Raw genomic sequence first — 24,398 nt, 5'->3', positions numbered from 1 at the left:
GCCCTGCTTTTACAGAGGGCCGTGCAGACGCAGGTGGGGGAAATCGGGATGTGACGTAGGCAAACGGACAGTACCTGTGCGAAAATATGATTCAATATTAAAAGTTCTTTCGTCACTGGAAAACGCGAACATATTTCTGGAACGTACTATACTCACTAACTCAGTGCTGTTTACTATAAGCGGCCTTGATTCTGTCTGGAAAACAGTTGAAACTTCATTAGTAGAAGGGGTGGGAGTGAAGTACATTCAAAAACTCAGGTACAATAAAAACTGAAGTAAAAATAAAATGATGTCCCTGTATAAATAAATATATATCCCAGGAAATGATGGTCAAAGACAATCACACATGACAGATCGCATTTCAAATAGTTGCAAATAATAACACATTACACCTCAAATTTATTGTCAATCTGGGATTCGCTTCACTGCTCCAGATTCAATAGGTGAAATGCAGGAATTTAAAACTAGAAAACTTGAAGCTCTCCGTAAACATACATCCAATTACCCAGATAACATATTTCAAGTCACGTTATAAAAATAGAATGTAATTTAACTGGGAGATCATTTTGAAACAGTTAATTCATGCAATTCATTCTTTAATAATTGTAAATGTTGATCCGGGTTTTTATTTATCTGAAAAGCCATTCCATATTCGATATTTTAAAATAAATAATAAATATATTGATATTACTATTAGTATAGTTGATCAAAACGGAAAGTTGATTGATTTTAGGGGTGAAACTATTACTCTAAAGTTAGGTACATCTTCGAAAAAGATGGGATTACAGTTTCCTCAAAACTTCTATATCAGGTCTACATCAACTGAATACGTTAGTTCAACTTCTGAAACCAGGATTTTGACATCTCGCTCGATACACTTACTCACAAAATACGGATATAAAGTAAAGTGACGATGGATCCCTTAAATGTGGCTAATTCGTCAATATTTGAAGAAAGAATAGTAAAAAAAGAAACGGGTTCCTTTCTCCCGCAGAATCCTTCAGCCATCAATGAAAATTACTCAATATTCGTATTAAAAGTGAAAATTTATACATCCTCCCTTGCGAAAGTTGTACTGAAGGAAATATTAGAAACCTGAGGACACCACTAGTGCGAAATTAGTTAACAATGTAAAATTGTTGCTTTTATGAGGTGGAAAACCACATATAGCGAAACCGTGGTTTGTGAAAACTAGGTATCTCTAGTAATAATACAACTTCACAATTAACGAACACAGTTTGTGCCGCATACGCAAACACACATGCGTATGAATATGATTTCAGCACAGACGGTACAAACAGACTTTACTTTGTGAACCAGACATATTCGTAAACAAACATAAACAAAAATCAGACAGCGATTTGTTTTCTGAAAACTCTGCGGGGAATGCTTACAACAAGAATATCTGGGCGCGCACACTGGGTTTCAAGGTTAAGGTCAAACGTAAAAGTCGGTGGCGTTGCGTATGCTATGTGAAGATAATGAATGGCACATCCATGTTCATTGTTATGATATAACCGACTCGAAAATGTTCGTTGTCTAATACTATACTTATTGCTAATAAATTACAAAATAAATACATGTTAATGATATTGCGCACACCCGCTTGATTAAGCTCGTGTTCGGGGACGGTTCCTATAAATAACTATTTTGTACAATAGAATTATACAAAGCAGAGATAATTACGAAGATAAAAGTAGAGAGAGAGAGAGAGAATGATGTCAAGAACAGAATATAAGTTGGAATGAATAAATAGTATATTGAAATTAAGAAAAAGAAAGAAAAGGAAAAGGGGACATGAATACTAAATAATTTGCTTAATTTTTTCTTAACTGCATTAAAATCAAACTAACCTAGGTCAGGATTTATTATCAAAATAGATTTGTACAACCTTGCCCCGTAACTCTGGCTATGATTTATTTCAGTGGTTGTGTAACATTTAGATGTTATGTTTAATGTTATTTTTTATTTAACGGCGCTCGCAACTGCAGAGGTTATATCAGCGTCGCCGGATGTGCCGGAATTTTGTCCCGCAGGAGTTCTTTTACATGCCAGTAAATCTACTGACATGAGCCTGTAACATTTAGATTCAGCTAAAGGACATGTCAGATTTCTTCTGATAGGATAAACATGTTGTTCTTCTTTATAATTCAGACGACTTTTATGATAATATTTTAATAATATATATTTATATACTTGTTGAATTTGGAAAACATAAAATCGGAATAAATAAAATTAGTTGGATAATCAATTGACTTGTTAAAGCAAACTTTAATTATCCGTTTCCGAAGCGGTAAATGTAAACAAAAGATGAAAATGACGGATAGCCCTGAAACAATTGGCCTGGCCTACTCATTTCTGTCGGCTATTTTAAATATCAGCATAGTCTGTTATTGGTATGTGAACATGAATTCCCTCATCATGGCTTGAAACAGAGTTACCTATTACCTTGTTATCAGTAATAATTCTGGTTGCTTCGGATGGATGTGTTTCTGGTGCATGTGACCATAATTGATACCCATGACTAGATCCACACTCATCCACAGCGGTCGGTGGACATCATGATGTAATTTGCATACATCACGGACTCTTGATTACAGCGCCATCTGGTTTTGAAGTAACAGACTGTTTGCTTTTATATGGTAGAACATTTCAAGGTAATAATTTAAAACATAGCAGCTGAGAAACTGACATCGTATTTTATTGGGTAAACCTGATTTCCGTTCACTTCAAACAATAAGACTTTCCACTCAGGTCACTTATACATGTAGTCCTCGGTGGTCTCATGGTTGCCATGCTACCTTTGAATCCGAGATTCGCGAGCTCAAACCCTGCCGAGAACAGTGGATTTTAAAGAGGGAGTCAATTCGTGTCATGGTTTCCTCCGGCAGTGAAGTAAAATTGGGAGCTCTTGTCCTGGATGTACGGCACATAAAAATCCTGTCCCTGATAGAGGAAATATAGAGAGGACATAGGTAAAATTTGCAGGCTCTTTCTCGCCCATGTTCAATTTCGACGGTGAATAACCTCTGCCGCTGAAAACAGCGTTAAATATAATGCTACTCCTACTACTAATCTGTACATGTGAAAAATAATTTGTATAAGTTCTGTCATTTGTCAACTATTACGCATGATCAGCAATGATCGATTTAAAATTAATTTCAAACCATCCCTGCACGAACGCTCATACAGTATACTGTAAAACAATTTACTAATCTCGTACATTGAAGATGTAGGCTAACTAAATTTGACAGTATATTTTAATAACCAGATACAGATAAGCATGGAAACATAAAAATATTAATGCAGAAAGTACGTGTGTGCCAATCCGGTGCATAAAAGCACAACTATCTTAATGCGCATTCGTCAATGTGATTTGAGATTGGTTTGCGCTTGATCTGCAAATTTTTCTGACTGTCAGGAAATGACGGTTTGATATGCTGCAAGAACTCCTGCATTTAATCAGCAAGAATACAAAAAAGGATCATCTTCTGAGGACATCTGGAAAAAGAAGTAAGGAAGAGACTGTTGAAGTGTTTTGTGTGGAGTGTGGCACTGTATGGGGAAGAGACGTTGACATTACGACAAGTGAAGAGAAACGAATAGAAGCATTTGAAATGTGGATATGGTGAAGAATGGAACGTGTGAAGTGGACAGACAATAAGAAATGAAGTTATGTTGGAAAGAGTGGGTGAAGAAAGAATGATACTGAAACTCATCAGGAAGAGAAAAGGAATTGATTGGATCACTGGCTGAGAAGGAACTACCTACTAAAGGATGCAATGGAAGGATTGGTGAACGGGAGAACAGTTCGGGGCGGAAAAAGATGTCAGATGATAGACGACATTGAGATATGTGGATCATATGCGGAGACTAAGCGGAAGGCAGAAAATAGGAAAGATTGGAGAATACTGGGCTTGCAGTGAAAGACCTGCCCATGGGCAGAACACTTATGTACAGCATGTATGTGTGTATGTATGTATATAATGTATGTATGTGTATGTAGTCAGAGTTTGAAGTTATCCCTGCAAGAAAGTAGTAAGGAAAGTGTGTTGACGTCATCGGCTTGAGGGCATGGAGGGCCTGGAAGGGCGTGGCCAAATGAGGGATGAGGGGAAGGGGCGTGGCCAAAGGAGGGATAGGGGGAATGGGCGTGGTCAAAGGAGGGATAAGAGGAGGTGGTCTGTGATTGGTGAATGGGGATTTGCAAGCGAGCGGTGTGGGAAAGCGATTGACGAATGAGCATGGAGAGAATGTTGAAATGTAGTGGAGCTGTGAGAGGGAGGAGTTTTGGTTCCGCTGTGAAAGTGAAAGCTGTGTTACATAAGTTCCAATGCAAACCTCTCGACACGTGTCGAGGTCCATTGTTTGTAATTCACCTTGAACCAAATGTGAAAGTGGAAGCATAACGTGTTGACACATGACAAGGTAAACAACACCTCGACACGTGTCGTGTGTTCGGTGTGCACTGGCTGACCTTCCACAGCCCAGCCGGTTGAAGAGAAAGTTCTATTACAATATATGTGTAAGTTTTTGTCCATCATCATTGGTATAAAAGCAGGCATAATTCGGATATGATGAATATTGTATACAGTTGTAACATCATGGATCCATTAGCTGCATTATCACGCATTAGTGTTGGGGAGTACACAAGAATAGGCAAGATTGGGGCGTTAACTTCCAACAAAGAGTATGTTTTGAAAAAGCTAAAAAAATTAAATACTATAAATGGTCCGGTGATCGTAACAGATTTACAGGACGTTTCTGTTTTTCTCCCCAAACGGTTTACGGACTTAACTGAATCGGTACTAAACGACATAACGTCTGATTCGAAAATTGTGTTGGTGTACCGAAGGTTGGTGCCGATTGGTGGAGGGAGTAAAACGATGCATAAAGTAGACTTCAAAAGAAGTGAATAGCGGAGAGGTGAGTAGAAATGAATACGATTACACAAATATGTTAGTATTACCAAGTATGTTGCATTACTGGTAGTGTGTTAGAAATATGTACTATTTTAAGTTAGGTAATAAGTTGTAAATGTTGAGTTGATATGATGAGATATGGATGATGTGTTGACATAACGCTATATGTCTCGGAAATACGAATCTAATTACTTACAACATAATGGTTAACCCTGACATGGACGGACACGTGTGGAAATTTAAGTTAGGTAACGGTGTGTAGGAGAAAGTCAGGCGAGGCGTGAACCCCTGCATCTGCATGCGATAGAGGTGGGAAGGAGGAAAGGTTGAAAGCGAAAGTGTTTGGACACGCGTACTGATGTAGTTTAGGTAATATGTTGCTTAAGGGGTTAGACAGGACAGGAGCCCCTTCGCTGCCGGAAGTACAAGATGAATTAGTTTAGGATAAAAAAACAATGCCTATCTGTGTGAGAGATGGGGATTAACCTTGAATGAGCCCCGAAACACGTGGAGGAAAATCATATAAATAAGACGTAGATTTCATAGAAATACAGTGCAAGAATGGACTTCAAATTACATTGCAGGTTGTACCATAGTGAAATGTGTAATGACATATTTTACACAATACGATGCATAAACCCGGGTATGGAGCCGTCCTTACAGATATTTGATTGTTCACCAACATGTTATCTGTATAGATTGAGCCAGTTGGAGATGAATGTAAGTACACTGCACATTTTAATCATCGAAGTCTCATATTTATTGTTTCATTAACGTACTTGTATGCATGTATCTGCTTACCATACACAGAACCAACATAAGTTCATTGAATAGTTTAATTAATACTTATTTTTGTTTCATTATCTGATGTATGTCTACTTAGATGTTTTTGTATTGTGATTATCACGATAGCGTTATTAACAGGGAACGGATTTATATGGACTAAAAATATATGAAATATGTAAATATATATGTAGTTATTTTTACCAAAATATGGAATTAAATATGGATTTTTACCAAAATATGGAATTAAATATGGACTTAAAATTATAAAAAAATGACTATGTACGTTAAATATTGGTACATTTTAATCAAACTAAACAAAAAATATAATGGACGTACCTTATCTTCCAATGTAGTTTCAACAAAACACAATTTTTATTGTCTGTTACCATAACAATAGGTTACAAACATTTCTTTCAAGTGCTGAAAAGTGAATCTTCTTCTATTGTCTCTGAGGATAGATTTATACTGACTAAAAGAGCGTTCGACGTCACAAGAAGTAACTGGTACATAATTCAATTTCACAATGTCTGCTGGGGATAAGTCCAAGTTAATCTTCACTGTTGATTCACCACTCATCACAGCAACAACCTTTTGTAGTTCTTCATATCCAGGGTTTTTTGAAAGTACAGTGTCCACCTTAGCTCTTACTGCATCTGCAACTTTACCTCTACCACGATTCAGTTGTTCCACAGTACTATTTATAATTTCAAAACTTTCAGATAGTGAAAGGTGCCTATTTTGGAGACTTTTGAGCGTTTTTATGATGCATGAAAATGTATGCTGAATGTGAGCTAAGTCATTCTTCACACTTATGTCACAGGTAACTGTTTTCGCAGTATCAATTGAGACTGCATCTTCAGAGTCCAATGCAAGGAGAACATTGTTAATAGATTCTATATGTTCGGCATAATATTCAACTGCTTCTAGCCATGTACCCCATCTAGTTAAAATTGGCTTTGGTGGCAATGGAATTTCAGGGTACATTTCTTTCAACACGTTAACTCTACTGGGAGCTTTGAGAAATACTTTTTTCACTGATGAAATCAACAAATCTACTTTAGGGAAATTGTCTCTGACCACTTCTGCCACACGATGAAATGCATGCGCCACACAAGTAAAATGAGTCAATTTAGGATATACAACAGATAATGCTTGTCCAGCTTTGACCATATAAGGGGCAGCATCGCTAATAAAGAATAACACATTATCGTACATAATACCCTTTGGCCACAGGATACCCATAGCTTCGTTGAACAGTTTAACTATAGTTTTGTTATTGCACTTTTCTAGAACATCACAATGTAAAAGAATTCGTTCAGAATATTGTTCACTTAACAAATCGATAACTACATTACCAACAAGTCTACCTTCTTTGTCGGGAGTCTCATCAATGGAAACCCAAATTGAACTATCTTTAATTTCATCTCTTATCTTCTGTATTGTCTCATCGTAGATGGATGGAGCATACGTCTTCCTAAGTGTTGACTCATCCGGGATTGTATGTTGAGTATATTTTTCAAGGAATTCCCTGAAGACCTTATTCTTTAGTTTGTAGAGAGGAATATCAGCAGAGATGAGAGAACGGCACAGGTCGATGTTAAACTCAGATCTTACATTCGATGTTGTTGGTTGTGTTAAAAACAATTGTCTCTGCTTGGAATTTAGTTGTTTGTTGGCCTGATGTTTACTAGTTGTAATGTGTTGTTGCACCAGGAACTTTTGTGTAGATGATACTGCACACTGACACAAATTACAAAATAATATTTTATTGTCAGTTGATAAACCATCTTCTTTAAATTCTGAAATGTAACTTGTTAGTTTTGATTTTAAATTGACTGAATGACGTACTTTTGGCATATTTACCGTCTTTATAGTATGATTTACAAAACTGAACCTATGTGTACTCTGACTGGCATTTAACTGTTGAGCTGCACAACTGAAGTCTGTTAAAAATTTTAAATTAAATTAATACAGTTTTGTAACTTACTTTCCCATTGTTGATAGGACTGCTAATTTTCAAATAACTCTGATGTTAAAGGGATTACTGAACATGTGTTTAAATCTCTATTGTTGAAATGTATTTTTAAAAGTTAATGGAATTTTGTTTTGTTTTATTGTTAAACCTACTATAATATGGACTGTTTTATATGAAATATGGAAAACATATGGAAATTAACGAAAATATGTACTAAACTCTAAAATATGGAAAAATATGGAAAATAAAAGTAGGATTTTTCAACCCTACACATTGTGAAACATAAAGATAATGCAAAATATAAATTATATTAGCTTTATAAGTAAATATGTATTTACATATAAATCCTTTCCCTGGTTATTAATAATGTGATGCATAAATCTAATGCATGATTTTTTTTATCAAAGTGCACATCATTAATTACATTAATCAATGCATCACATTTATGTTTTTTGTAATAATTTAACTAGATTGTGAGCTTATTTTCATTTAATTGTTGTAATTACATAAGAATTACTCTGACAAACGGTGTAAATTCATACAACACGTTCATGTTTTTTTAAACTAGATTGTAGGCCTCATTTCTATGTTTGCTTGTTAATCCGCGTATGCTCATGCTCTAACAAATGTTACTTTCATTGTTGTGATTATCACGATAGCGTTATTAATAATGTGATGTATAGATCTAACGCATGATTCCTATCAAAGTGCACTTATTTTATTTACATAAACAGTGATGCAGAACCGAGAGAGTTTGAGACTCGCATTGAGGAGGTCACGCGTTCAAATTCCGTGGCCGACCATAAAGACAACTACCAGTTAAAATATCTGTATCATGTGCGCATTTAATAAGTGGGGGGCGTAGCTCAATTGGTAGAGCGTTCGCTTAGAAAGTGTGAGGTTCCGGGATTGATACCCGGCGCCCCCAAAAGTTTTTATTTTTTTTATATAGAATTACTCCCTGCACTTATTTTATTTACATAAACAGTGATGCAGAACCGGTCGTTTAACATGTCTATATCATATGCTCATTTAATAACTGGGAGCGTAACTCAATTGGTAGAGCGTTCGCTTAGAAAGTGTGAGGTTCCGGGATCGATACCCGGCGCCCCCAAAAGTTTTTATTTTATCGATAGAAATACTCCGATAAATGATATAAATCCATGCATCACATTTTAACTAGATAGTATTTTCATTGTTGTGTGTTAATCAACGATTGCTCACGCTTGAACAAATATTACTTTGTGTATTAATTATTTTCACAGATGCCAGCCAGAGTAGAGGCACCTCCGAACAATAACGCACCAGTGGAGATGCCTCTCCATAACCACGTAAGTTCATTGGATATGTTAATCATACTTAAATGTTTTTGAGCGGTTGCTCATGCTCTAAGAAATGTTACTTTATTGTGGGCTTATTTTCATTTAATTGTTGTAATTACATGACGTTCCTGCGCTCATAATTTATCCATACTATTCGTTTCCCATGTTTCTTAAACTAATATTTATGTACCTAATTTCATTTTAATTTATTTTATTTACATAAACAATGATGCAGAATCGAGAGAGTTTGAGACTCGCATTGAGTAGGTCATGGGTTCAAATTCCGTGGTCGATCATAAAGACAACTGTCAGATTGGAAATTTACATGTCATCACCGCCTCAATTACTAATACGATAAACCACTCCTATCTGATTTTTGTTAATCAAAATTTTACTTGGTTTCATTAATTACGTTCATAGATGTCAACTAATTTATTTTATGTAATGACTTGCTGTTTTCACAGATGCTCAGGCGTGAGACGCATGTCGTGATGGATAGAAGGAATGGGGAAGAGGCATGCTCCTGCATCCAGTGTAATATAATTACGATTGAATAAAAAAACAATCAATGAAGATAATGAGTTATTATTTCGTAAGTGAAATCACATTCCTTATCACTGAGCAAGAAACCTGTCATTTCCATCTTGGGAGACTTAGGATCGGGGTAAAAGAAAAGAGTAATAAAAGCAAATGATGGTTATATATTGATTACAATGCAACAAATACAGTTCCAGAAAACAATATCAAAATGAATTGTTTCTTTTCCACAAACTCTTTGTGTAAACACACTCACAATCAGTCATATGTGATATCTCTTAAAAGCAATATAATTAACATAACCACTAAGCATCGTAATTAACGTAACTACTATTCCACAATAGTCCATGATGATATGTTGTCAACCAATTCGACGAGGTTGATGGTATGACGTGAGGAGGTGGTTTGAACAGCTGCACATTCCCGGCGAGATGGTGAGTTCCTTTACAGAAACATTATTCGTCCAGGCTTCGTGGAAACCTTGTACATCAATTATCATAATGGACATCCTGAAACAAAATAAGAGCAGTGTAGAATGAGAGCTAATGTAAATTGTATAATATTACGGAGAAAAGTAACACATACTTACATTTTTTTTGTTACACCACTGTTTGCACCAGGTTTGTGAGGGGTGTATAGTTTACGAGGCAATCGTGTAGAATAAGACAATGTGCAACAGTATTTGCTGCTCTATTAGCATTTGCCAATATGTCGACACGAATATTTACTGCTCCTAGTTTTACTTCATCATGTTGTTTAGAGCAATCAATGACGAAAAGTGGTGCTTTTTCGATGAAATCTTTTCTCGATAGCAGTGGATTGTTTGGTTTGTTGTAATATGAATTTTGAAGTTTGCTGTATGATTCATATAATAGAGCCACTTTACCATTCTCAATATCCAGATTTAGATTATTGTATGGGTAGAATTCATCATTCAAATATAGTCTCACGTCAGTAATATTACAATGATCAAAGACACTTATCCTTGTAAATCCCGTTTCTGTTTGTTTGAAATCCAATTATAACATATCTTGGTTTTCGAAGCTTGTTAGTAGTCGTGACATTCCACATAATCTGTTTAGTTGCAGGTAGTGATGGATATTCAAACAACTGCCATGATCGAAATGGAATGCTAAGCGGTCTATCACTTCTCAGTATCTCTAAAAGTTGAAGTCTTTCAGAATCAGAGACTGTAATTAGAGGCATGTTCCAATGAATTCTTGTTAACGTGACCTTGCAATTCTCACCCATTCGCGCATTAATAGAGTCTTTTGCTCGTACAAGTATGAGTTCCAATTGCGCATTTATTATGATATCTTTAAAATCTTCAGCAAATCCGAGAAGAGTTTTCAGAGGGACGCAAACGTTGAATTTAGTATGGTAACAATATCAACATCCTTAGTGGGATGGATCCAGCCGCTGTTTCCAAGCATGTTAGATTCAAATGTATTCAGAGAAATCAAATTCTTCATCGTTGACGTAATGCCTGCTTTTTTAACGCTGTCAATAAGCTGCCCATTAAGTTCCAATCGTATACTTTCGAACAAAAATGCCATAGCGTTGTTAACCAATTACTTAGGGCTTTTTTTAACCGCATTCCCTTACCGCTTTTCTATTGTCTCACATACAAACCCTTTCCTGCCGATGCTTTCTTTGGTGAAATAACTTTTGCAAGTGTTCGTAAACCAGCCAATATTAAAGGGAGAGGTAGCCCACCACCAGTTTTTTCCCCATCGCAACAGCCTCCATAGTTTTATTATGCCTCATAGATTCTGAAAGTTGCTTTTTATCACTTTTGGCAGAATTTACAGCTTTCGCTATTTGTGAAGCACCACCGGAGAGAGCTCCTAATGCGCTGAGACCTGCGAATATTGGGAGCAGAGGGAGAATTCCACCTCTTTTGGGTCCCTTTATGACTCGAGGTTTTTTCTTCTTCTTATGCGTATTGTTTTTTTTTCTTTTCATTGCTGCTTTCAACTTGGAGAGTGTCATGTCTCGCTTTCCAGCACCAAAGAAACGTTTAGCACCCATTACTTTGGAGACAAAAAAAGCAGCAGCCCTATCACTCGGTTTGTCGTCAGATGCAGTTACACGTGCTCGGGCTTTGTCTTGTAACACTTTATCAGCTGCGTGTCTTGATGGAAGATCAGTGCTTTGTGCATATGCAATATCGTGTTCTCGACACGCCTCGTCTAAAACATTGACGCCCAGTTGACCTTGAAAAATTCTCTTATGCAGTTTCGTGCCAGGTCCGCAAAAGTGATAGCCTGGTAGATGCAGTTCCACTGGTAGCTTGTTGATAATTGTATTTAAAATACCGCGTCCTCTTAAGGTACGTTCCCCACCGTGGACAAGCATACTATAAAATAACTTATAAAAAGTTGTTCCTTATACACGTATACATATAATGTATTATTCTACAATGTTACGATATTTGTAAAAGCACTTTATACACAATCCAACAAAACACTTTGAACATTGTGTTCGAACAATGCTGTTACACCCTTTTTGCATACATCTCTTTCTCCCTCTAAATGGGATATATTGAACCCAATGATTCATGCAATCATATCGGGATTCTCTGCTATCGTGTGTACTCGGGGAACACGTTAGTCGCACATCCAGTTTCTTAGCGTTCATAATTGCAACTGATACGAAAATCCTATGTTTGTAACATTATATGGTACCTTGTTGCTTTAAAGCAACAAACAGTCGAAAAATGGTACCTTGTTGTTTTAAAGCAACAGACGGTCGAAAATGGTACCTTGTTGTTTTAAAGCAACAAACGGTCGAAAAATGGTACCTTGTTGTTTTAAAGCAATAAACGGTTGAAAATGGTACCTTGTTGTTTTAAAGCAACAAACGGTCGAAAATGGTACCTTGTTTTAAAGCAACAAACGGTCTAAAATGGTATATTGTTGTTTTAAAGCAACAAATGGTCGAAAATAATACCTTGTTGCTTTAAAGCATCGATATGTTGAAAATGATATCTTGTTGCATACATGTCGAAAATTGTATTCATGTTAAAGTATTTAACAGTTGTAATTACACCTGTATCTATCACTGCAGTGTTTGACAACAATCAAACAACATGCAAGTTGTGAAGCAAACACAAACGTTACCAATTGAAGTTATAGGAGAAAGTGGAAACGATACAAATTACGTACGACACAGTGCATTATTTCCCTATCACGTGCGATGTATCATATGTGGTCCAAGCAATGCTGGGAAAACAAACTTGTTAAATTGGATTCTTCATAGCTCTGGATTAAAATTCGAAAATATCTACATCTATTCAGAATCCCTATTCCAGCCAAAATACGAATATTTAGCCAAAGTATTGGAAAAAGTACCAGAAATTGGACTTTTTAGATATAATGCCAGCGAGGATATTGTACCATTTGAAGACATAAAAGCAAACTCCGTGTTTGTCTTTGACGACATAATGACTGATTTACAAAATACAATATCGAAATTGTTGAGTATGGGAAGACATAAGAACCTCGATTTATTTTATCTCGGACAGACTGCATACTGCATTCTTCAAACTCTTTCAGAATCTTTTCCTTTTGTTTGTTGATAAATTCCCTGATATCCGAATACTGATTTAGCACATCATTTTTACTTTTAGAATTATGAAATATTGTCTCGTTGTGAACACAGGCAAACATACATTCAACAAATATGTTAAATTTTAAAACATGGTACTCGCTTAAATATCTCTTTAAAATGTCTTGCATTTCATCAATGACACATCCTAAAATATCTTTCAGTTCACTCTCATGATTTGTTAGATTTAGAGCAATATAAGTCTTCAAACGATTTTTGAAAGCTCTATCCGATAACACAAACACAGATGCGGAACATATTTGACTGGATGTTTACGCCACCATTGGGACAGCATCCGTTCCAGAGGTCGGTTGTGGAACCATCCCAGATGTTGATGTTGGGATAGCAACCGCTCCCGAGAATGATGACGTAACCATCTCGGATGCATAGGTAGATGGTGGCATAACATCAACCCGTGCGGTGTTGATCACAGGTGCAGCGTTTTCATCTCCATTCACTTTCTCATAAGCCCCTTTGACATTTGTAACCTGATATACAATTAATCATTAATATTGTCATAAGTATTAAACAAACTTAGTATGTGTTTATATTTACATACTTACCATATTATGGTTTTTCACATGCTGGACCATATGTCTTTCGAGTTTACCAACTGTGCCACATAGTTTACACTTGAACCTGGTTGTGCTGTGATATTCTTTTTTGTGTCGTGCTAAAATGTATTTGGATGAATAGTCTTTTGAACAAATATCGCATTTGTACCCCATTGCACTATGTGTGTCCTTCATATGTGCTGTTAATGTCCATTTATGTGAAAATGTTTTGCCACAAATGTCGCATTTGTTCTCCATTTTTTTCTTCTTTATGCGGTCAATTGTTGAATAATGTCTTCCACATCCGTCGCCTCCTTCAAAGTTTCACGTTTCCTCTTCTCTGCTCTTTTACTTTTCTGCTGAAAGCAATAATGTAAGTTAGTCACACATACACACTACATTATTTGATGAAAGAAGAACAAAAAATACACTCATCGCTTTGTGGTTAGGGCATGTTTCAATACAATTCTCCCGTCAAAATCTGTTTTTCCTGTTGACTTTTTTCTCCTCATCAACGACCACTTTCACAATTTCAGGTTTCTGTTAAACAAAACGATAACAAATATAATCATTGTGCATCACAAATACAGTTGTACTTCGTATAAAAAATAAATACACTTACAGGTTTATAATTGGGACATGTGTCATCACATCTCTCCCGGTAAAATCTTTTTCTTGGCGCTTTCACAACCACATCCACACTTTCTGGTTTCTGCACAAAAACAAAATAACAAACATAGTCATTATGTATATCATATTAGAATTAGTTAAAGAAATCAGTATGTAACTGATTTTCTCCATGTATTATTCTCTTCACCTCCGTACATATTTTATTAGAGTTGTTTATGTAGTAATTGCGAACGATTTAGTGCGGCTCATCCAACCATTCATCTCTCATACAAGTTGGGTATGAATATGTTACCTCAAATGGCAATTTACAATGTTCTTCTTTTGTTATTAATGGAATGTTAACGTCTAACACCTCTACGTTCTTCAAAGCGTTATTGTCCATGACTCCTCATCACGCCCTAATACTTCCGCTTTTATACCAGTGACATGGAGCAAAAAGCTCTTTCGCAACTGAACTTTCTCTTCAACCGGCTGGGCTGCGGAAGGTCAGCCGGTGTACACCGAACACACGACACGTGTCGAGGTGTTGTTTACCTTGTCATGTGTCAACACGTTACGCTTCCACTTTCACATTTGGTTCAAGGTGAATTACAAACAATGGACCTCGACAAGTGTCGAAAGGTTTGCCTTGGAACTTATGTAACACAGCTTTCACTTTCACATGGAAACCAAAACTCCTCCCTCTCACAGCCCCACTCCATTTCAACATTCTCTCCATGCTCATTCGTCAATCGCTTTCCCACACCACTCGCTTGCAAATACCCATTCACCAATCATACACCAGCTCACCTTGTCCTTCCTTTGGCCACGCCCCCTTCCCCTTATCCCTCCTTTGGCCACGTCCCCTTCCCCTCATCCCTCATTTGGCCACGCCCCTCCAGGCCCTCCATGCCCTCAAGCCGATGACGTGAATACACTTTCCTTACTACTCAAGAACAGTGAAGTCGATGTGCACTTGCTCATGACGGTTGGAAACTGCTGCAGGAACAAGTCTATGGTTTACGGGTGGAAGACGGACTCTTTGTGCTATCTTCAAATATAGATATGAATGAGTCCTCTGACCAAAGATATAGTTCTATTATGTGCTGTGAATCTACGACATGTGCCTCTCAACCTATTTCCCTCCTGAAGGAAGTCACGCTAAGGATTTGTCTCGCCTTGCGAATCTCGGGTGTAATGATGCCAATTATTCATTCACTCAAAGAAGCCGTTGGGGGGATTCAAAATAGACTGAACCACATATTTTATGTAAAACGTCTACCTACCTACTTGTCTATCTACCTATCTACTTAGCCTCCTACCCATCCACCTATCTACTTGCCTACTTGCCTAACCGTATGTCCATCCATCCGTCCGTCCCTCAATTGTTTCCAATACTTACTTTGACCAGGTGGAGTAATTGGTTCAAAGCTGTGAGTTACGTGGTACAGTCATTAAGTTCTAATACTGAGCGCATAGTGGTGTTGCGGTGCACTATAGCGCATAGCTGGCGCCATGGTATGATATCTTGTCAGTTAGTCTCTCGACCCAACAAGAGACAGTTGAGTGCATGCACTGTAAGCAGAACTACGGTCTTTGTTGTGACGGTGATTTGAATGCGCACGTCGGAACCCGAGATGTCACAGTTTGAGCAACGGGCAAACATCAAGTTCTGCCAGAAATTAGGCAAAACTGCTGCCGAAACGTTTCAAATGATGCAGCAAGTTTACGGTGAGGACGCTGTGAGTCGCAGTGTTGTGTTTAGGTGGCACCGCCGTTTTTTGCAAGGAAGAGACAGTTTGGAAGGTGATGTGCGTACTGGTTGACCACAAACAATTCGAACTGAACGTAAGATCCAAGAAGTTGCAACGTTGGTGCGTGCTAACCGCTCCCAGTCGGTAGACGATATCGCAGCAACAGTAGGGGTCAGCCATGGTACTTGCTAAAAATTCTGTCTGATGACCTGAACATGTCTCGTGTTACCCAGCACAGTATGCCACGAATCCTGTCGCAAGACCAACGTGATGGTCGCATGACTATTTGTGGTTACCTCATCAGTAGTGCTGACGATGATCCGACGTTTCTCAACCGGATAATAACTGGAGACGAAACTTTGTGTTTCCTTTACGATCCACAACTGAAACGACAATCCGCCACCTGAAAAACGCCGTTATCACCACGACAGAAAAAACCACGACAAGACAGGTCAAAAGGCAAGGTGATGCTTGAAGTGTTTTTTTATTCAAATGGAAATGTTCACATGGAATTCATCCCAGAAAGTGCAACTGTGAACAAAACCCGCTACAAAGAGAGCCTTGGCCGTTTACGAGATTCAATTCGCAGTAAGCGACCTGAGCTATGGCGTACAAAGAATTGTCTGTTGCTACATGACAACGCCCCTGCACATCGTTCTGTCCTTGTCCAAGAGGAAGTTGCAAGACAACAGGTGACAGTTCTTCCACACCCTCCGTACTCACCTGATCTCGCATCATGCGATTTTTTTTCTCTTTCCTCGCATGAAAGCAACCCTACGTGGGCGTAGATTTCATTCTTCCGAAGAGGTCATGACTGCCACAAGAGAAGCCATACGGGACCTTCCTGCCAACATCTTTTAACGGTGCTTCCAGCAGATATACCAACGTTGGCAAACGTGCATAACGGTCAACGGAGACTATTTTGAGGGAGGATGTGGTTCTGTTTAAATGTACGCCGTGTTATGCGGCATCTTGTGATACATCCAGATTCTTGTGGGAGCCTACCCTCCAGGCGTCAAGTCTTAGAACTTAATGGCTGTACCACGTATATTATAAAAGAGTATCTTGAGAACATTGTTGCGTTCTTCAGGAACTAGGCTGTAAGAATTAAAGGAAAAACATTTCTAAAAATCGTACATTACGTAATGTTTTAAACCGTACAGCTCCAGTCCTTGTTTGTTACTCTTTGTTTCAAGAAAATAATTGAAACAGTAAATTTCTAAGAAGGTTGTTCTTATTCTACTTTTGATTTTTTAGACTTAACAATAAATTTTCAGGGCTTGCCATTTCTAAAAGAAGGAAGAACTCAAGATCGCATTTAAGACAGTTGCAAAAATGTGTTTACGGTACGTAAACAGTGCGAACTTATTGCAAAAGTTCCCTTAAAATCATTAATTGAAAGTTATGGTGCAGTTTTCGACCCTTGCAACATTTCAAAAGAACGATAAAATATTCAGTATGTCACACCAGATACAATAAACCATTAATTATGTATTTCACAGAATCTGTATTTATGGAGGGTTATTTCGTGTTAATATACCTTTATGAAAGACTAGAAATTAATCTAGACATTGAAGGAATTAATTTTGACTATGGATTTGTACTACCGTAATCCTATTATTCTCCATTTTGTATACCTGTATTAAAACTAATTCATTTATGAAGTTCATGAAATAAATTAATTAAAAACTCCTAACTCAAACTTCACAGTTGGTATCTAATTACTCTCCCGTCATTCGTGATAGACTGATAGAGGGCGTCTCACTGTTTGAAAACCACAATGTTTTGGAAATGATGGGTAACTATTTAAGAATGCAAGAGCAACAGATGTAAACAGCAACGAACTATCTTCTATCAAGACCGTCTCCAATACTGGAGACGGTCTTGCTTCTATATACGCGTACCGTACATTCCAAGCTCGATTGTGATTTTACAAAGACAAGGAAGGTTGACGGTGCGGCAGCATGAGACAGTCTAGAGATCAATGACATGGCATAGTAAAAGGAATTGCAGCGTCACACCAAAAACTACAGTCGTCTCATGAATGCAGCAGACAACATGCTTGACGGACTTCATAGTACGAATATGAAATGCTCAGTGTTACCGTCTATTTCAGCAATGGTGTAAGAGGCGTGCAAAATGTAGTCAGCTGACATTTCTTCTCTTTTTGTCCTAAATGGTCCTAAGCTTCCTAAACCAAGTCCAATCCATTTTGTGACTAGAAGTGATCTCAGTTGGCTTCTAAACATATTTTCCGATACAATTAGGCAGTGATCGGCATTTTTATACATTTAGTCGTTCTACAGCGATCGCAGCAAATCCACCTAACTCATTCACCTCTAGATGGTCTCAAACCTTTCTTGCTACTGCTCAGTGGCGGCTCGTAATATAAAACAGTACAAACTCACTGCTATCCTTAATGAAAACAGAGTGGTTTATATATTACAAACAGTCGGGATTAAAAACTCAAATTTATGCAAACAAAAAGTCTCTCTTTCACTCACCAGAAATTTTAACATCATTTATCATAATGATAGTGCTCTTTTCCAAAATTCGTATTTTCTCGAGGACATACATGTTGTGCTACTTTAGTGAGGCATTTTTTAAAATAAATTCTTCTTGTGATTACGGTTCATTCCTTTAGCAATTTCCCACTCAACTTCATAGAACGCTTCAAGAATGTTTTTCCTCGATTGTTGTATTTGGTTTATTGTTTATTTTTTATTTACTTATTTTTTCATAAAACTTGATTTTTAATCCTACTAGTTGTTTAGCATGCTCAGCACATGCCAAGGGATAAAGTATGTAAATATATAGTAACTTATTATACTGATAATGAATTTTATGTCGAAATTAGTACATCGTCGGATAAGAATGAAAACCTCGTATCTCACGAAAACCAAACTTTACAGGAGGAACAAAAAACTATCTATAGACTTCATTTTTATATTTTTTAAACATAACTGAAAAAGTTTAACTTTTAAATCAGAAACAGTTGTTTTTAGACTTTTTACAGATGAGTTACGATTTTATCTTAAGCCAAAAAAGCATTTTTTTTCAAAAAAATTGAGATACGAGGTTTTCATTCTGAGCCGACGAAATATAGATGCGTATATTATTATTATTATTATTATTATTATTATTATTATTATTATTATCATCATCGTCATCATCATTATAAAATCTTATATTGCTGAGCCATTAAAATTTACAACCCTAAACACAAGCAGCCAAAACAAAGTTATAACACTATTGTTGGTTTTTTTTTTTTTTTTTTTTTTTGCTCATAATGAAATTCTGTGATATTGAACTCAGTTTTAAACAACATTTGAGACAGTTAAGGTGCCGTTAAACGTCATGAATGCCGCTAGAGCAGTCGCATTGGTAGAGGATGACTGCAGTTTACCTTGTGTGACTCAGGTGTTGCATACAACTCCGTCGACTGTTTTACGTATTGTGCAAAGGTATAGGGAACTTCGTTCATATTCTCGAAGACCGAGATATGGAAGGAAAAGGTCAACTTATTGCAATAGAAGACCAGTTCTTGCGCCTTCAAGTGCTGCGTAACCGCCACACCACTGCGGTCGAAGCCAGAAATCGACTAGAACAAGTGCGAGGTGTGAATGTCAGTGAGTGCACTGTGAGGAGGAGGTTACATGATGCTGGCCTGATCTCCAGAATACCTGCTTCTGCCCAGAACTTACAAGACAACATCGTCAAACTCGCTTACAGTTTGACAGGGAACATCAAGAATGGACTGACGAACAGTGGGGAACTGTTTTGTTCTCAATGAGTCCCGATTCTGCCTCAGATCCTCATATGGAAAAGAAAGAATGTGGAGGACTGGAGAAAGGTATTATCCATGCAAATTTTCATCAAGGACATGATTTTATGGCGGTTCAGTGATGGTGTGGGCAGGCATCAGTTTGACTGGACGAACGGATCTCGTCTTTGTGGAGGGTGGATCTTTTACGGCCCACCGCTACATTGAAAAAATCCTTGGGCAACATGTTCTTCCTTTTGCATCATTTATTGGTGACAATTTCGTGCTCTTGCAGGACAATACACGTCCTCGTGTGGAGCGATATGTCCTGTTGTATCTCAATGAAGTAGGAATCCCACTCATGCATTTCGAATCTTGACCAATTGATCATCTGTGGGACATTTTAGGAAGGAACGTCCGTCACCATGCTCCAGACACTCTTCAAGAGCTACGGGGCCATCTCTGCAACACCTAAGCCACCTAACGTAAGCTACATTCATCCTTTTCCAACTTGACTGCTCTAACGGCGTTCTTGGGGCTTAACAAATCTTAACTCTCTTAAATGTTGTTTAAAACTGAGTTCAATATCACAGAATTCCATTATATACAAAAAAAGAAAACAATAGTGTTGTAACTTTAGGTTCGTTCCAACAAGCGGTTCATGGATCAGTTCATGTACGGTTCCTGTACCATCTTATGCGCATGCGCTAGTTGAGCATCTGCTATGGGATTGAAACTGGACTGGACGCTGTTGGAACGCTTTCGCGGATCGTTATGTACTAAATCCAGAGATGCTATAACTGTGATCATCTTTGCTAAGAACGGGATGCTTAATTATTATCGTTTCGCAGCTAATTCTAATTGCAGAAAATAGAATTTCGATCATTTTCTATAAAAAGATGACAAAAAATATGGAAGGCAAGAATTCCGATAATTCAACGTCGTGTACTGGGGGACTCTCATCTAAAAATAGTTCTTTTTTTAATTATTAATGTACGTTATTTATTATATTTTTAATCAAAGCTGCATGTTGAAATTGTAATTAACTGTTTCAGTACCCAAATAATTTCCATTCCCTTTCTTTTTGGCGAAAATTTAAATTAAATCTCTAGCTCTATTATTCGTCTGCACTGTCACTTTTCATCTTTAACCTCAATGATGTGAACAGTCGATCATGTCTTTCTTCAGTATCCAGGAGACGTTGGTGAGCTTATGCGCATGCGCGTCTTGCGTACTCTTCCGTACATGCCTCAATCCACGGACTACTTTTGACCGTTCCGAACCCGTGTCAAAAGCTTGTTGGAACGCCCGACTGCAGTATATGTTTCCGGTTCAGGACTGGTTCGGATTGTGTTGGAACGCTTTTTTTGTACTGCGCATGCTCACGATGGTTACGGACGGTTCCTAACTGTTGTTGGAACGAACCTTTTGTTTTAGCTGCTTCTGTTTAGGGTTGTAAATTTTAATGGCATAGCAATCAATATAGAGTGAGGGACAAGAAGTGACAAAGAAGGTGTCATAAACCAACCAATTGGTATACTTTCCTTCTCAAAACATGAATCAACACTTGCATACCACAAACAGGTCCATAGTAGCACACAGTAATGTGATAATTTGTATTATGGTTTGATATTTCCAATTTATTGAAGTGTTGCGTTTTTTCTGCTCGGAAATGTACATAAGATTGGGGAGTTAACTCCCAACAAAGAATATATTATACAAAAAAGTTAAAAAAAACTAAATACAATACATGGTCCAACAATGGTTGCAGAATTACAGAACTTGTCGGTTTTTCTGCCAAACAGATTTAGTGAGTTGCCAGAATCGGTAGTGAATGATATCAATTCAGAAACAGACTGCGTTGATCTACAAAGGATTGATACCGATTTGTGGGAGTAAAACAATGCATAAAATCGAGTTCAAGAGGATAGAATAGAGGAAAGGTGAGTAGAAATGAATACAATTACTCAAATATGTTAGTATCACCAAGCCTGTTGTATAATTATTGGTAGTGTGTTAGAAATATGTACTATTTTAATGTAGGTAATACGTTGTAAATGATTTGATATGATGCGAGCCCCTTCGCTGCATGCAGCTGTTACAACTGTAAAATACGAACGTAATTACAACAAAAAACTATGCTTATGTCGGAAGCTTGCTGGTTTAAAGAGGAATCCAGCTAACTCTGAGCCTAGATCATATATGTAACAGATAACTCATCGCTATGTTAAAATCGGCAGCACTTTGAAGAGAACAACCGCCAGGATCGCCACCCGTCCGCCGTAAACGAACATGAGATGGCAGTACAGTCGGTAATGCAATTCAAATGGAAATTATTACGTGACTCCTTATGTAACAACTTGATGGCAGCGTAGTAAACCTGATAAATGTTGTTAACGTCAAGGTCTATAAGGCCGACCTATCTGTTACATATATGATCTAGGCTCTGAGGCAAAAGCTACACGTGGACTGACACACGTGAAGCGAGTGAAATTATTTGGACGCAGATCATATAAAAAAGACGTTTTGGTTTTTTATAGGAATATAGTGACGACATGAATTCCGAGGAACATTGTAGGAGTTACACATCGAGCGATGTGATAGTTTAAATCACGTCTTGATTGTATAAATCCGTGTACCATTGAGCCAGCTTTGACCATTTATCAGTACGCAGAGGCATGGTACATATATCTTCTACATATGAGCAGAAATAATATAAGTGCATTGAATATTTTAATTATCTAAGTCTCATATTCATTGTTTCACTAACGTACTTGTATGCTTCATGTCTATCGCATGTATCTGCTCGCCATACGCAGAAACAACGTAAGTTCATTGAATATTTTATTCATCTAAGTCTAATTCATTAATACTTATTTTTGTTCCATTATCTAATGTACTTATATGTTTCATGTTTGTTTTTAACATGACATTCATTTTAGTCATTTAACTGGATTGTATCGCGCTCTAACAAAAAGGGTCCAGGGGAAAAACTTGTTAATTCCAAAATTATCAATTTTTTGTTTTGGATGCCATGAAATAACTCAGGGAGTATAGATTTCTGTGGTTTAATTGTACAGAGTAAAAACTTGATTAAGCCAGAAATATTTGAAGAATGATATCTCAGAGACAATAGAATGTAATGGACCTTGAAACTTTTAACTTGCTCTCTTGTAAAAACAGTAAAATGTGACTTAGCAGGTTCTTCCCCTGGACCCTTCAAATTTTATTTTTCTGTCATTACTTCATTGTTGATGCAGATACGGATATGTTTCATGTTTATTTTAACTATGACATTAAAATAATCATTTCAGTAGATTGTATATTTCTTTATTATCTAATGTACTTATTTGTTTCATGTTTTTTGAACGTGACATTCATTTTAATCATTTAACTAGATTGTATATAGCCTATGTTTCATGTTTTTAACTATGACATTCATTTTAATCATTTGACTATATATATATTTAATGTTTTTTAACTATGACATTCATTTTAATCATTTTTTATCTTTGTTTCATATAATTTTTGCTTGTTAATCCGCGATCGCTCGCGCTCTAACAAATATCATTTTTCTGTTATTACTTCATTCTTGTTTTAGATGCGAAGGTGTTGCTCCAACATTGCCTTTCTCCATCCATCTGTTTTCATTATCACGACAACTTTATTAATAACATGATGCACCAATCTAACTCGTGATTCTTAGCGCAGTGCAGTTTATTGATTATTTTATCACATCTTCACGTCTTCAACAAGTGTTTCCTCCTTCTGACAACAATAGACGCAAGCGATCTCGGATTAACGGGTTAATAATGCCTCGGTGACTTGAGACAATTACTTTCACACATATTTATTTTGTGAAAGATGACGTCCACAACTCATAATGTAATAATTTAATTACCTTCACAGATGATAACTGGGGCAGAAGTTCCATTGGATAGAAGACTGCAGAATAATGTAAGTTCATTGAATATTTTAATCATCTTATGAATATTTTAATCATCTAACTATCAATCTCATATTCATTGATTTATCTAATGTTTAATGTATTTTGAAACTAACATTAATTTTCTAGATTATTTATTTACGTTTGTTTACTATTTGAATTAATTTGTGTTTGTTAGCGGGTGGCGACAATTACTTTTACTATTTCATCAACAACTCATTGTCATACATTGACAACTAGATTATATAATTTAGGTTCATAATGCCTCGATGTGTTGAGGCAATTACTTTCACAGGATCATCCACAGATCATCTATACTAATAATAAATCTGTAGCCAAAATTTTTCTGGTAATTTTCGATTTTCCAAAAATAATTGGTGTTAACATGTATAATTAACCATCCTGAAACCGAAAATCGCTTTTTTGAAATTTTTGTTTGTATGTCTGTCTGTCTGTCTGGATGTTTGTTACCTTTTCACGCGATAGTGGCTGAACCGATTTATATGAACATTGGAATATAAATTAAGTTCGTTGTAACTTAGATTTTAGGCTATACGGCATTGAAAATACTTTATTTAAAAGGGAGGTATAAGGGGGCTTGAATTAAATAAATCGTAATAC

The 24,398-nt window shown here is 36.9% G+C and overlaps 2 long non-coding RNA genes and 1 other non-coding gene across 11 annotated transcripts in view; 2 read left to right on the top strand and 1 right to left on the bottom strand.

Moving 5' to 3' along the window:
- The window catches only part of LOC138713640 (uncharacterized), a 47,842-nt gene that overhangs the window by 18,184 nt on the left and 5,260 nt on the right, over nucleotides 1–24,398 (top strand). For 2 of the 9 annotated variants that reach the window (XR_011335954.1, XR_011335956.1), the window contains exons 1-5: nucleotides 8,319–9,014; nucleotides 9,470–9,669; nucleotides 21,637–21,774; nucleotides 22,372–22,512; nucleotides 23,741–23,788. This is a non-coding gene — a long non-coding RNA (uncharacterized lncRNA). Of the gene's footprint in view, nucleotides 1–5,506; nucleotides 5,643–8,318; nucleotides 9,015–9,469; nucleotides 9,670–21,636; nucleotides 21,775–22,371; nucleotides 22,658–23,740; nucleotides 23,789–24,398 lie in introns of those variants that run through there. The other 7 variants (XR_011335955.1, XR_011335957.1, XR_011335958.1 and 4 more) reach the window with 6 other exon arrangements.
- Nucleotides 8,539–8,611, top strand: TRNAS-AGA (transfer RNA serine (anticodon AGA)). Its single transcript has one exon. It is a non-coding gene; the product is annotated as a tRNA-Ser (tRNA).
- Nucleotides 13,506–14,427, bottom strand: LOC138713641 (uncharacterized). The gene is made up of 3 exons (XR_011335963.1): nucleotides 14,328–14,427; nucleotides 13,715–14,061; nucleotides 13,506–13,639 (listed from the first exon to the last, which is right to left on the bottom strand). It is a non-coding gene; the product is annotated as an uncharacterized lncRNA (long non-coding RNA).

Source organism: Periplaneta americana, chromosome 14 (assembly GCF_040183065.1).
Source record: "Periplaneta americana isolate PAMFEO1 chromosome 14, P.americana_PAMFEO1_priV1, whole genome shotgun sequence".
NCBI lineage: Eukaryota > Metazoa > Arthropoda > Insecta > Blattodea > Blattidae > Periplaneta > Periplaneta americana.
Note: the sequence above shows the minus strand (reverse complement) of the source record. Positions and strands in the feature narration are given on the sequence as shown.